Raw genomic sequence first — 16,255 nt, 5'->3', positions numbered from 1 at the left:
GGGTTCAAAGAACCCTGAGTACAAAGGTACTTTTGCAAGTCTTACCTGACTAAAGAAAAACTCTCAAGGATATGCTGGCCTTTGGGAATCAAGGTAAAGCTCAGCAAGTTTCAAAGACTCCTTTTGCAGAAAAGCTTACTAGAAGTGGATCCTTAAGCCATCTTTTAATTAGCAAATTAAGTTCTTTCCTGGTTCTAGATTTTCCTGATATAGAGCATTCACTTGTCCCATACTATCTTCCTTTTACCAAATTCTTATTCCACTTATTAACTACAATGCATGTCAGTGACCAAGTCTTCATGTCCGAGAAGTAACGGCGATCTGAATCGATTAATACCCAGCCGAGGATCTCCAACCACACGACATATGTAGCACTTAACCCTTGCATATGTCAACTCGCACGGGTTCACGCCAACCAAGAGCACAGATACTCCATCGTCCAGGCTCTTGCCACAGAGGGTACACGCTACTCTCGCCATCTCTCCACTCCCATTGCGTGGTAGCCTTTCTGGTATTGGTCCAGCCAAGGCAAAGCTTACCCATAACGAGGCATGTAGCCAGTTAAAAGGTCCTCGATCATCAAGCCTACACCGGCTCAGTCCTTAAACGACTAAGACGGAGACACCATACCGAGACTCCCTTCTCATGCAAGTCAGTCGCACAGTCTCGATTTTAACTTATTTCCCAAAACTTGGTACCTGGCAGAGGTACTCTTTTCAGATGTTGAATCCATCATGGCCATATGGATTCACCATCCTAAGTTGTTTTTCAAAAAGTTCCCATATCCCATGTTACACAGCATTATTTTGAAAACAAGTTTTAATCTTCTAATCAGGGCTAAGCATCATTAATTCTCTTTATAAAAGAGGTATCGAAGAATGGTAATCAATTTTCCAAGGAAGGAAATGCATCAAATATTTTATCACACAACTCCTACTACTTAATGCATCATATAAGGTGATAAATGTTTTGAAATAACAAGGAAAGGGTACATGCATTGGGGCTTGTCTGGGATAAACACTAGTTTAGTGTTGTTAGATGATAATCACTTGATGATCATCCTTTGTCTTAGTACTCATTCAGTCCTTCCATCTCGAGATCGGTTCGCCGACACCGTTCCTCGAAGTAGTCGACCCTTGGCATCACTTGGGGTCACACGGCTCTTGTCAACCACATCACGTGATCAGCTAGCGTACCTAATGATATGCATAATGCACATGGATGAGCATACAAAGGAATAGCATACTATAACATAATACTTCATGGAAGTGGATTAAACACTTAAAGCAAGGCAACACAACCCTTAGGAGTAAACACTATATAACTTTGACTCTACAACAATCATAATCTTCGAGTTAAATGAACTTAACATAAAGATCAAGCAACAAAAACTAAACACAAGCCTCCAACTAGAGCATAGTATCGATAGTTTACACTACTTAGACTTGCTACTTCTGGACACTCAAACTTGGAATAAGGATATGAGTCCCTTATTAACTCTTTAACCCAACAAGGTTTTGTGCAAGCATCAAAGAAGCAACATGTAAGGAAAATGGACCCCGGGCCATTTGGCTAAATAGATTTTGGTGTTTGATGATCAACACAGCCTGTGGACTAATGTGTTTGCTAGTGTTTATGTTTGTAGTTCATAGGATGCTAAGGTTACTTGGACTAAGGCATTGCAAAAAGCAACACCTCAAAAGAAGGCATTATGAAGATCAAGTAAAGATCAACAAGTATCAAGCAAAGTCCAAGAAACAAAGACAAGTGTTGCCACACGTAAACTGTCCGGTCGAGGACACCGGACTGTCCGGTGCACCAGGGAACAGTAAGCCCACGGCTAGTTCTAGGTGGCACTGGTGGAGAGAAGCCACCGGACTATCCAGTGTAAAAGCCTGTAGCGCCAACGGTCACCTGCAGTGTTAGCCCAACGGCTAGGCGCACCGGATAGGGGCACCGGACTGTCCGGTGACCTCACCGGACTGTCCGATGTGACACAGAGAGCAATAGCTTTTCTCCAACGGCTAGATTTGTGTTGGGGCCTATAAATACCACCCCAACAGGCCATTTCAACGTGTGGGAGCCTAAGCAACATACCAAGGCATATAGTAGACATTTCCAACTGCTCATACACCCAAGTGCTTAATAGAATCACTCGGTGATTAGCGTAGGTGCTTTGTGAAGTGCTTAGGTTAGTTAGACCGCTTTAGCGATTGCTTTAGGTGAATACTAGTTAGTTGAGTGAGTTTAGAAAAATCACATAACCCCTCGGCTCTTGTGCGAGCCATTGTAATTGTACCGAGTGGGGCGAGAGTCTTGCGAGACCGTGACAACCACATTTGTGTCACATTGCAGTAGAGATAGAAACGCTTAGACAAAACCTAGTTTGCACATTCTAGTTTGATTATTCCCATAGGTTTTGCTCTAGGGATTTATTTGTGGTCTAGTTTAGAGAAAGTTTTAGAAGTTCTAATTCACCCCCCCTCTTAGGCGTCACCAGTTTTCCTTCAATTGGTATCAGAACATGGTTTGGCTCGTTTGAAACACTTTAGCTTCATCGCTAGAAGAGCCGACACTTTTTAGAGAAAGGGGATGAATACCCATAGGCCACCACACTTAGACGACACTAACTTCCCATATTATAGTGCTGGAATGGCTTGTTACCTAGAGGTCGTTAATCTAGGTGTTTGGAGAGTCACTCATGATGGGATGAAACCGCCCAAAAATCCCGAGGAACCCACCACGAGCGAGAAAAAATAAATTCTTTTAAATGCTAGAGCCAAAAATTGCTTGTATAAATCTCTTACCATGGATATTTTTAATAAAGTTTTTACATTGAAAACTGCTAATGAGATTTGGCTAAAATTGCATGAACTCCATGACGGCACATCCAATGTCCGTGAGCAAAAACATTGCCTAGTCTTAAATGAGTATAATTCTTTTGCTATGAAGGATAATGAGCTTGTTAGAGATATGTATTCTCGTTTGAATCTAATCATCAATGAGCTCAATTCTATTAGAATTAATAAGCTATGTGATGCGGATATTGTGGGGAAGATTATCTCCCTGCTACCACAACAAAGATATAGAAGCATCATCACTATTCTTCACAACATGGAGGACTTGAGTACAATGACGCCGACAATTGTGATTGGGAAAATCGTGGCTTTTGAGATGTCGCGAAAAATGTGTCGGGGAGAGGATCCCACTTCTTCAAGACCATATGCTTTTGCATGTGATGAAAGAAAAGGGAAAAAGAAGGCTCCCACTCCAAGCTCCTCAAGTGAAGAAGAAAGTGATGATGAAGAAGATAATCAACCATCAACATCATCCTCCAAGGACGAAGAAACAATCCAACGCGTCAGAATGGTAATGTGGATGATTGTAAGATTAAGCTAATGGGTGTGCCCCTACAGGTAGAGGATCTTCTCTTTAACATTAACAGGAAAAAGCAAAGAAAGAGAGGATGCTTCGCATGCTGAGAGAAGGGCCACTTCAGGGACAGTTGTCCAACTATGGCTGAACCAAAAAAGGGAGGAGCAAAGGCAAAGCGCTAACAAGTGTCAAAACTTAGGATGATTCTTCAAGCGAAGATGAACCTCCAAGGACGCGCAACCACCGGTCTTCATCACGCTCATCACGGTCATCACACAAGTGCCTTATGGCAAGAGGTAAAATGAGTATTCCATCCTCTAGTGATGAAAGTAGTAGTGATGATGAAGGTGAGGGAAAGCCCTCCGTAGATGAGCTTGTGGAAGCCGTAAATTTTTTTTAGGATGTTTGCACTAAACAAAAGGTTCAACTTAAAACCTTGAAACATAAGTTGATTAGCTCTCAAAATGATTATAAAGGTTTGTTAGAAATTTTTGAAACATTTGAAAATTTAAATTGTGAGCTATCAACTAAAATTGAGCAATTATAGTATAGTGCTCCATCCACAACTACCGATGATGGCCTTATTAAAAAGAATGAAAAACTTAAGGCTAAGTTAGCTAGCTCCCAAGAAGCTATTGAAAATTTGCTACGGAAAATGGAAATTCTTAGCATACATAACAATGAGCTAACTACTAAGCTAGAAAACATTGGTAGCACCCGAGAGGCATTTTTAGTTGAAATTCCTGAAATTATTAAGAAAGATGCTTCTACTTCTTGCTTTGATTTAATTGATAATTGTAACCCCTGCAATCAAGTTCTTGTTAAGAATGTTGTTATAGAAACATGTTCGGACGAGATTGCAATGGAGAATGAGCAATTAAAGCAAGAGGATGGCTCGCCTTGGCAAGGCTTTATATGACAATAAAGGCAAAGCCAAACAAATCCAACCTCCACAGGATAATACTGCGGGAGTGAACAAGTCTATAGAGGGCGAAACTGTGATTTGTAGGCTATGTCACAAAGAAGACCACAAGTCTTTCCAATGCAAAGCGAAGACTGAGGATAAACAAAAGCTCAAGCAAAATCCAACAAGCAAAATCTCCAACACCTACATCAACAAGGTAGATAAAAAGGCTGCTACAACATACTTGATCAAAAAGAAAAAGAATGGAAAGGTGATAGCAATCAAGGCCAACAAGCAAGCTAACAAAGGAAAAGGGACCAAACACATTTGGATGCCAAAGGATATTATTTCAACCATGAAAAGCACCAAGAAGGTTAGGATCCCGAGAGGGAAGTGAGATGTCCGAAGGACCTCGGGGAATTTTGAGACTTAGCAAATTTGGGATGCATATCATGGGATGCATCATATTGGATCGAGTCTATTGCCAAGTGGGTTAGTGCATACTTTGGACCCAAATTCCCCACCCATGACTAAGGTAACTAGATTTATTGTATTACTTGTTTTTAGATATACGTATCTATTTTTCTTGTATCTAGTTTTACCTTTCATATCTAGTACTACACAATTCGTATTTACTTTTGTATAAATGCATGCATACTAGGTAAAACATATGGTAGGATTGCTCACTTTAAATTCGTACTCTTGAGCAAACCTACATGTTGGTCACTTGTTCTCAAATGCTATGAGTTAAGAACAAGGCAACACAAATATTAATGGTTAAAGACCTTCGTCCTTCGAAGCATTATCTCCCTTAGGATATAATAATCTTCAGACGAAGGTTATGAAGGACAAACCTTCATCATCTCGATATGTAATAATAAAAAGCAGGAACATATAAGACATATAGAGAACATGAATAATCATATCAAATCATTAGAATATCTATCTTTTCATTATATGATCATGTAAAAACATTAATGATATTGAATTACATTTGTACCTTCGGCTTGATAGAAGGTAAGAATCCAAGAGTGACGTGCGAGTGATTATAGGTCAACGTGAACAGTACAGTGTTACTGTTCATCTATTTATAGGCACAACTTCTTCATCCATAGCTTCGAAACTGATTCATCTTTCTTTCAGACCGCTCCTTTCATATTGTGTGCACCTTCATCTTAAAGTCGAAGGTTCCTGTAACAGTATATTACACTTGGAAAACATGTTAGTCGTGTTTTTGAGGACCTTCGGAAGACGAAGGCCCCCAATAGTAGCCCCTCGTAGTATTAATTTGTTCTTGTGTCTAACAAATTCAGACTACGACGTGAACGAAGGCCTTTAGCCGAAGGTCCGAAAAACACCTTCCCTTCGCTAGAATAGCGAAAGTCAATGACAAATGGGGCCCACCAAGTTGCAATGCACTAGGCATATAAATAGAAACCCACAGCGACAACATTTACTACGCCATTTCTGTTTCTTGCGTTATTTTCTCAAATTTTTAACTCTTGCTCATCAGCTCTCACTTGATTTTCGAGCTTCGTGATATAGACAAGTGCTTGTTCCATGTCTGAAGAGAAGAGGATGTCTGAAGAGAAGAAGATATCTGGGGAGAAGAAAGTTGTGGACCCTTTTCTTGATAGGTTTTACGAATCTATGGCAAAAACAAATATAGAGAAGATCACAAAGAAAATAATGGCGGATTTATCTGAAGATTCTGACGATAGCGATGACTATGATATGGAAAGTGCGGATGAAGATTCTAAGGACCGGCCCTGGCGGCCAAGCCATACCATCTTCGGAAAGTCGACCATTAAGCAAATTCAAATTGACGCCATGAAGGGAAGATACTTTCATGATATGTCTATTGTGAGGGTTAGAGGAGACAGCACCGCCCCTGCTCCTGAAGAAAATGAGGTTGTTGTCTATAGAAGCTTTATGAAGGCGGGTCTTCGGTTCCCATTAAGCAGATTTTTGGTTGAAGTGTTGAAGATATTTCAGATCTTTCTTCATCAACTTACTCCCGAAGCTATAATCAGAATGGGTTTATTTGTTCGGGCTATGAGAAGCCAAGGGCTGGAACCGAGCGCGAAGTGTTTTTGCAGTATGCACGAACTATTGTACGAAACGAAGGCCACTGGCAAAGAGCAGTATCACAACAACTTCGGTTGTTATGAATTCATTGCTCGTTCTAATGCAAGCTACTCGGTTCCAACATTTCGGAAAAGGTGGCCTGGGTCCTGGATGGAGGAATGGTTTTATGTTAAGAATAATTTGATTGAAAGGGAGGACATAAAGGGGATCATCCAATGCCCCATATGGTCTCGCTTCGGCCTTTGAAGGCCGACCGTGGCGATTGAAATGATGCCGAAGCATGTCAAAAGGCTTTCAGCAATGTCTGTGCTTTCATTGGTACAAGCGACCTGATCAAAGAGCACATAGCCTACAGGGTATGACCACTTATGGATAATTGGGAGATGCCGAAGGAGACTGCTGCCGGGTCCAGTGAAGGTGGATTAATTCGTTTGAAATATGCCTTCAGATACAGAGACTGGTTTGACGAACCAAATGACGACTGACTAAAATGTATTGAGGGTACTAGCGACGAGTTACTTGGGGCATATACTAGAGTCAAAGATGATGCTTTATCCTCAGCCTTCGGGGGTCGGGGCAAGAAAATATTGAACAGGGTTTTCGATGCAATTGGTTTCATATACCCTGATTACTGCTACCCTTCGCGAAGGCAGGGAAAAAACAGGAAAATTGTCGCTTCTGCCATCTCTGTTGCGCCGAAGGGCAAAAAGATCAAGGTTCTGATGCATCGGCCGAGGTGAAAGGGAATTAGGCTTACACCTATTTTCCTAATTGATTTTGGTGGTTGAATTGCCCAACACAAATAAATGGACTAACTAGTTTGCTCTAGTGTATAAGTTATACAGGTGACAAAGGTTCACACTTAGCCAATAAAAAGACCAAATATTGGGTTCAACAAAAGAGCAAAGGGACAACCAAAGGCACCTCTGGTCTGGCGCACCGGACTGTCCGGTGTGCCACCGGACAGTGTCCGGTGCACCAGAGGACTCCAAGTCGAACTCGTCACCTTCGGGAAAATCCAGAGGCGCTCCGCTATAATTCACCGGACTGTCCGGTGTACACCGGACAGTGTCCGGTGCTCCAAGGAAGAGCGGCTCTGGAACTCGCCAGCTTAGGGAATTCGCAACGACTAGTCCGCTATAATTCACTGGACATGTCCGGTGTACACCGGACTGTCCGGTGTGACATCGAAGCAACGGATACTTCGGCGCCAACGGCTACCTGCAGCGCATTAAATGCGCGCCAGCGCGCGCAGAAGTCAGGCACGCCCATGCTGGCGCACCGGACACTCTACAGTGCATGTCCGGTGCGCCACCGAACATCCAGGCGGGCCCAGAAGACAGAGCTCCAACGGTCGGAACCCAACGGCTTTGGTGACGTGGCTGGCGCACCGGACATGTCCGGTGTGCACCGGACTGTCCGGTGCACCATGCGACAGACAGCCCCACCAAACGGCTAGTTTGGTGGTTGGGGCTATAAATAACCCCAACCACCCCACATTCAAGACATCCAAGTTTTCACACTTCCAACCACTTACAAGAGCTAGGCATTCAATTCTAGACACACTCAAGAGATCAAATCCTCTCCCAAATTCCACACAACGCCCTAGTGCTTAGAGAGAGAGAGATTTGCTTGTGTTCTTTCAAGCTCTTGCGCTTGGATTGCTTTCTTCTTTCTTGATTCTTTATTGTGATCAAACTCACTTGTAATTGAGGCAAGAGACACCAATCTTGTGGTGGTCCTTGTAGGAACTTTGTGTTCCAAGTGATTGAGAAGAGAAAGCTCACTCGATCCGAGGGACCAGGGAAAGGGTTGAAAGAGACCCGGTCTTTGTGACCACCTCAACGGGGAGTAGGTTTGCAAGAACCGGACCTCGGTAAAACAAATCCGCGTGTCACACCTCTTATTTGCTTGCGATTTGTTTTGCACCCTCTCTCGCGGACTTAATTATATTTCTAACGCTAACCCGGCTTGTAGTTGTGATTATTTTTGAGAATTTCAGTTTCGCCCTATTCACCCCCCCTCTAGGCGACTATCAATTGGTATCAAAGCCCGATACTTCATTAGAGCCTAACCGCTCGAAGTGATGTCGGGAGAACTCGCCAAGAGGGAGATGGAGACCGGCGACAAGCCCGCTACAAGCCACGGGTCGACTTCATCGGAAGAGTCCCGCAACAAGAGGAAGGAGAAGAAAAACTCCTCCAACAAAGGGAAGGGGAAGGAGAAGAAATCCTCTTCCCACAAGTCGGATCGGAGAGGCGACAAACACAAGAGGATGAGGAAAGTGGTCTACTACGAGACCGACTCTTCATCACCATCGACCTCCGACTCCGATGCACCGTCCGTTACTTCTAAGCGCCAAGAGCGCAAGAAGTATAGTAAGATTCCTCTACGCTATCCCCATGTTTCAAAACATACTCCTTTGCTCTCCGTTCCATTAGGCAAACCACTGGTTTTTGACGGTGAAGATTATAATATGTGGAGTGACAAAATGAGGCATCATCTAACCTCACTCCACACAAGCATATGGAATGTTGTTGAGTTTGGTGTACAGGTACCGTCCATAGGGGATGAAGACTACGACTCAGACGAGGCGGCCCAAATTCACCACTTTAACTCCCAAGCCACTACTATACTCCTCGCCTCTCTAAGTCGAGAGGAGTATAATAAGGTGCAAGGGTTAAAAAGTGCGAAGGAAATTTGGGACGTACTCAAGACCGCGCACGAAGGAGACGAGGTGACAAAGATCACCAAGCGGGAAACGATCGAGGGGGAGCTCGGTCGCTTCATGCTTCACCAAGGGGAGGATCCACAAGCTATGTACAACCGCTTGAAGACCTTGGTGAACCAAGTGCGCAACCTCGGGAGCGAAAAATGGGATGACCATGAGATGGTCAAGGTTATTCTTAGATCCCTCGTATTTCTCAATCCTACACAAGTTCAATTAATTCGAGGTGATCCTAGATATAAGCTAATGTCTCCCAAGGAAGTTATAGGAAAATTTGTGAGCTTTGAGGTAATGATTAAAGGCTCAAAGAAAATCATCGAGCAAGGCACCTTCTCCATACCCGAAGCACAACCGGTCGCGTTCAAGGCGACGGAGGAGAAGAAGGAGGAGTCTACATCGAGTAGACAACCCATCGACGCTTCCAAGCTCGACAACGAGGAGATGGCGCTCATCATCAAGAGCTTCTGTCAAATCCTCAAACAAAGGAAGGGGAAGGACTACAAACCCCGCTCCAAGAAAGTGTGCTACAAATGTGGTAAGCCCGGTCATTTTATTGCAAAATGTCCAATATCTAGTGACAGTGACAGGGGCGATGACAAGAAGGGGAGAAGAAAGGAGAAGAAGATATACTACAAGAAGAAGGGCGGTGATGCCCATGTTTGTCGGGAATGAGACTCCGACGAAAGCTCTAGCGACTCCTCCTCCGACGAGGACGCCGCCAACATCGCCGTCACCAAGGGCCTTCTCTTCCCCAACATCGGCCACAAGTGCCTCATGGCAAAGGACGACAAAAAGAAGAAGGTTAAATCTAAATCCTCCACTAGATATGAGTCTTCTAGTGATGAAAATGCTAGTGATGAGGAAGATAACTTACGCATTCTTTTTGCCAACCTCAACATGCAACAAAAAGAGAAACTTAATGAATTGGTTAGTGCTATTCATGAGAAGGATGATCTCTTGGACACCCAAGAGGACTTCCTTATTAAAGAAAATAAGAAGCATGTTAAGGTCAAAAATGCTTACGCTCTAGAAGTAGAAAAATGTGAAAAACTTTCTAGTGAGCTAAGCTCTTGCCATGAAACTATTGACAACCTTAGAAATGAAAATGCTAATTTGTTAGCTAAGGTTGATTCTCATGTTTGTAATGTTTTAACTTCCAATCCTAGAGATGATAATATTGATTTACTTGCTAGGATTGATGAGTTGAATGTTTCTCTTGCTAGCCTTAGGATTGAAAATGAGAAATTGCTTGCTAAGGCTAAAGATTTTGATGTTTGCAATATTACTATTTCTAACCTTAGAAGTGAAAATGATATATTACATGCTAAGGTTGTAGAATTAAAATCTTGCAAACCCTCTACATCTACCATTGAGCACACTTCTATTTGTACTAGATGTAGAAATGTTGATGTTAATGCTATTCATGATCACATGTCTTTAATTAAACAACAAAATGATCATATAGCAAAATTAGATGCTAAAATTGCCGAGCATAACTTAGAAAATGAAAAATTTAAATTTGCTCGTAGTATGCCCTGGCATCAAGGATGGCATTGGCTTCCAAAGGGGAGACAATGTCAAACTTAATGCCCCTCCTAAAAGATTGTCTAATTTTGTTAAGGGCAAGGCTCCCATGCCTCAGGATAACGAGGGTAACATTTTGTACCCTACCGGTTATCCCGAGAGCAAGATTAGGAGAATTCACTCTAGGAAGTCTCACTCTGGCCCAAATCATGCTTTTATGTATAAGGGTGAGACATCTAGTTCTAGGCAACCAACCCGTGCTAAGTTGCCTAAGAAGAGAACTCCTAATGCATCAAATGATCATGACATTTCATTCAAAACTTTTGATGCATCATATGTTTTAACTAACAAATCCGGCAAGGTAGTTGCCAAGTTTGTTGGGGGCAAACACAAGGGATCCAAGACTTGTGTTTGGGTACCCAAAGTTCTTGTTTCTAATGCCAAAGGACCCAAAACCGTTTGGGTACCTAAAGTCAAGAACTAAACTTGTTTTGTAGGTTTATGCATCTGGGGGCTCAAGTTGGATACTCAACAGCGGGTGCACAAACCACATGACAGGGGAGAAGAAAATGTTCTCCTCCTACGAGAAAAATCAAGATCCCCAACGAGCGATCACATTCGAGGATGGAAACCAAGGTTTGGTCAAAGGATTGGGTAAAATTGCTATATCTCCTGACCATTCTATTTCCAATGTTTTTCTTGTAGATTCATTAGATTACAATTTGCTTTCTGTATCTCAATTATGCAAAATGGGTTACAACTGTCTTTTCACTGATGTAGGTGTCACTGTCTTTAGAAAAAAGTGATGATTCAATAGCATTTAAGGGAGTGTTGGAGGGTCAGCTATACTTGGTAGATTTTGATAGAGCTGAACTCGACACTTGCTTAATTGCTAAGACTAACATGGGTTGGCTCTGGCACCGCCGACTAGCCCATGTTGGGATGAAGAATCTTCATAAGCTTCTAAAGGGAGAGCACATTTTAGGACTAACCAATGTTCATTTTGAGAAAGACAGGGTTTGTAGCGCATGCCAAGCAGGAAAGCAAGTTGGTGCCCATCATCCACACAAAAACATCATGACGACCGACAGGCCGCTTGAGCTACTCCACATGGATCTATTCGGCCCGATTGCTTACATAAGCATCGGCGGGAGTAAGTACTGTCTAGTTATTGTGGATGATTATTCTCGCTTCACTTGGGTGTTCTTTTTGCAGGAAAAATCTCATACCCAAGAGACCTTAAAGGGATTCTTGAGACGGGCTCAAAACGAGTTCGGCTTAAGGATCAAGAAAATTAGAAGCGACAACGGGACGGAGTTCAAGAATTCACAAATTGAAGGCTTCCTTGAGGAGGAGGGCATCAAGCATGAGTTCTCTTCTCCCTACACCCCACAACAAAATGGTGTAGTGGAGAGGAAGAATAGAACTCTATTGGACATGGCAAGAACCATGCTTGATGAGTACAAGACTTCGGATCGGTTTTGGGCCGAGGCAGTCAACACTGCCTGCTACGCCATCAACCGGTTATATCTACACCGAATCCTCAAGAAGACATCTTATGAACTCCTAACCGGTAAAAAGCCCAACATTTCATATTTTAGAGTCTTTGGTAGCAAATGCTTTATACTTATTAAAAGAGGTAGAAAATCTAAATTTGCACCTAAGACTGTAGAAGGCTTTTTACTAGGATATGATTCAAACACAAGGGCATACAGACCGGACAAGTTGAAGTTTCTTGTGACGTTGTGTTTGATGAGACTAACGGCTCTCAAGTAGAGCAAGTTGATCTTGATGAGATAGGTATTGAAGAGGCTCTGTGCATCGCGCTAAGGAACATGTCCATTGGGGATGTGTGTCCTAAGGAATCCGAAGAGCTTCCAAATGCACAAGATCAACCATCCTCCTCCACACAAGCATCTCCACCAACTCAAAATGAGGATGAAGCTCAAGTTGATGAAGTAGAAGATCAAGCAAATGAGCCACCTCAAGATGACGACAATGATCAAGGGGGAGATGCAAATGATCAAGATAAGGAGGATGAAGAACAAAGACCGCCACACCCAAGAGTCCACCAAGCAATCCAACGAGATCACCCCGTCGACACCATCCTCGGCGACATTCATAAGGGGGTAACCACTAGATCTCGTGTTGCACATTTTTGTGAGCATTACTCTTTTGTTTCCTCTATTGAGCCACACAGGGTAGAGGAAGCACTTCAAGATTCGGATTGGGTGGTGGCAATGCAAGAGGAGCTCAACAACTTCACTAGGAATGAGGTATGGCATTTAGTTCCACGTCCTAACCAAAATGTTGTAGGAACCAAATGGGTCTTCCGCAACAAGCAAGATGAGCATGGTGTGGTGACAAGAAACAAAGCTCGACTTGTGGCCAAGGGATACTCCCAAGTCGAAGGTTTGGATTTCGGTGAAACCTATGCACCTGTAGCTAGGCTTGAGTCAATTCGCATATTATTGGCCTATGCTACTTACCATGGCTTTAAGCTTTATCAAATGGACGTGAAAAGTGCCTTCCTCAATGGACCAATCAAGGAAGAGGTCTATGTTGAGCAACCTCCCGGCTTTGAAGATAGTAAGTACCCTAACCATGTCTATAAACTCTCTAAGGCGCTTTATGGGCTCAAGCAAGCCCCAAGAGCATGGTATAAATGCCTTAGGGATTTCCTTATCACTAATGGATTCAAAGTCGGAAAGGCCGATCCTACTCTATTTACTAAAACTCTTGAAAATGACTTCTTCGTATGCCAAATTTACGTTGATGATATTATATTTGGGTCTACTAACGAGTCTACATGTGAAGAATTTAGTAGGATCATGACACAAAAATTCGAGATGTCTATGATGGGGAAGTTGAAGTATTTCCTAGGATTTCAAGTGAAGCAACTCCAAGAAGGCACCTTCCTAAGCCAAACGAAGTACACTCAAGATATTCTAAGCAAGTTTGGAATGAAGGATGCCAAACCCATCAAGACACCCATGGGAACCAATGGGCATCTCGACCTCGACGAGGGAGGTAAATCCGTCGATCAAAAGGTATACCGGTCGATGATAGGCTCTTTGCTATATTTATGTGCATCTCGACCGGACATAATGCTTTCCGTATGCATGTGTGCAAGATTCCAAGCCGACCCTAAGGAAGCTCACCTTACGGCCGTAAAACGAATCTTGAGATATTTGGTTTATACTCCTAAGTTTGGGCTTTGGTATCCTAGGGGATCCACGTTTGATTTAATTGGTTATTCGGATGCCGATTGGGCGGGGTGTAAAATCAATAGAAAGAGCACATCGGGGACTTGCCAGTTCTTGGGAAGATCCTTGGTGTCTTGGGCTTCAAAGAAGCAAAATTCCGTAGCTCTTTCTACCGCCGAAGCCGAGTACATTGCCGCAGGCCATTGTTGCACGCAACTACTTTGGATGAGGCAAACCCTTAGGGACTATGGTTACAAATTAACCAAAGTTCCGCTTCTATGTGATAATGAGAGTGCAATTCGCATGGCGGATAATCCCGTTGAGCATAGCCGCACTAAGCACATAGCCATTCGGTATCACTTTTTAAGGGATCACCAACAAAAGGGAGATATCGAGATTTCTTACATTAATACTAAAGATCAATTAGCCGATATCTTTACCAAGCCTCTTAATGAACAAACTTTTAACAAACTTAGGCATGAACTAAATATTCTTGATTCTAGGAACTTCTTTTGTTAAATTGCACACATAGCTCCTTTAAATACCTTCTGATCATGTCTCTTTCATGTGCTATGACTAATATGTTTTCAAGTGAATTTCAAACCAAGTCATAGGTATATTGAAAGGGAATTGGAGTCTTCGGCGAAGACAAAGGCTTCCACTCCGTAACTCATCCTTCGTCGTTGCTCCGCGCAACTCTCCATCCCTTGGGGGAGAGAACATGAGTCCAAAGCAAAAGGACTTCGTCTTTGGTATAATCTTCACTCATTTATTTATGACCAAAGACGGAGAAAGTAATTCAAAGGGCTCTAATGATTCCGTTTTTGGCGATTCATACCAAAGGGGGAGAGAGTATGAGCTTTAAGCAAAAGGACCGCACCACCACCAATTTGTAAAAATTTAGTTTTTCAAAGAGTATTTTCAAATTAGTATCTTACTTGTGATATAAAATTGGTATACCCTCTTCAAAATTAATATCAAAACCCTCTTGAACACTAAGAGGAGGATTTCATTAAGGGAGAGTTTTGTTTAGTCAAAGGAAAAGCATCTGAAACAGTGGGAGAAAATTTCAAATCTTGAAAATGCTTTGCAAAATCTTACTCATTCACCTTTGACTATTTGCAAAAGAACTTTGAAAAGGATTTACAAAAGAAATTGCAAAAACAAAACATGTGGTGCAAGCGTGGTCCAAAATGTTAAAAACAAAGAAACAATCCATGAATATCTTATAAGTTTTTACATTGGCTCAATTCCAAGCAACCTTTGCACTTACATTATGCAAACTAGTTCAATTATGCATTTCTATACTTGCTTTGGTTTGTGTTGGCATCAATCACCAAAAAGGGGGAGATTGAAAGGGAATTAGGCTTACACCTATTTTCCTAATTGATTTTGGTGGTTGAATTGCCCAACACAAATAAATGGACTAACTAGTTTGCTCTAGTGTATAAGTTATACAGGTGACAAAGGTTCACACTTAGCCAATAAAAAGACCAAATATTGGGTTCAACAAAAGAGCAAAGGGACAACCGAAGGCACCTCTGGTCTGGCGCACCGGACTGTCCGGTGTGCCACCGGACAGTGTCCGGTGCACCAGAGGACTCCAAGTCGAACTCGTCACCTTCGGGAAAATCCAGAGGCGCTCCCCTATAATTCACCGGACTGTCCGGTGTACATCGGACAGTGTCCGGTGCTCCAAGGAAGAGCGGCTCTGGAACTCGCCAGCTTCGGGAATTCGCAACGGCTAGTCCGCTATAATTCACCGGACATGTCCGGTGTACACCGGACTGTCCGGTGTGACATCGAAGCAACGGATACTTCGGCGCCAACGGCTACCTGCAGCGCATTAAATGCGCGCGAGCGAGCGCAGAAGTCAGGCACGCCCATGCTGGCGCACTGGACACTCTACAGTGCATGTCCGGTGCGCCACCGGACATCCAGGCGGGCCCAGAAGACAGAGCTCCAACGGTTGGAACCCAACGACTTTGGTGACGTGGCTGGCGCACCGGACTGTCCGGTGCACCATGCGACAGACAGCCCCACCAAACGGCTAGTTTGGTGGTTGGCGCTATAAATAACCCCAACCACCCCACATTCAAGACATCCAAGTTTTCACACTTCCAACCACTTACAAGAGCTAGGCATTCAATTCTAGACACACTCAAGAGATCAAATCCTCTCCCAAATTCCACACAACGCCCTAGTGCTTAGAGAGAGAGAGATTTGCTTGTGTTCTTTCGAGCTCTTGCGCTTGGATTGCTTTCTTCTTTCTTGATTCTTTATTGCGATCAAACTCACTTGTAATTGAGGCAAGAGACACCAATCTTGTGGTGGTCCTTGTAGGAACTTTGTGTTCCAAGTGATTGAGAAGAGAAAGCTCACTCGGTCCGAGGGACCGTTTGAGAGAGGGAAAGGGTTGAAAGAGACCCG

This window comes from Zea mays, chromosome 2 (genome assembly GCF_902167145.1).
Source record: "Zea mays cultivar B73 chromosome 2, Zm-B73-REFERENCE-NAM-5.0, whole genome shotgun sequence".
Lineage (NCBI taxonomy): Eukaryota > Viridiplantae > Streptophyta > Magnoliopsida > Poales > Poaceae > Zea > Zea mays.
This window is presented reverse-complemented; position numbering follows the sequence as displayed.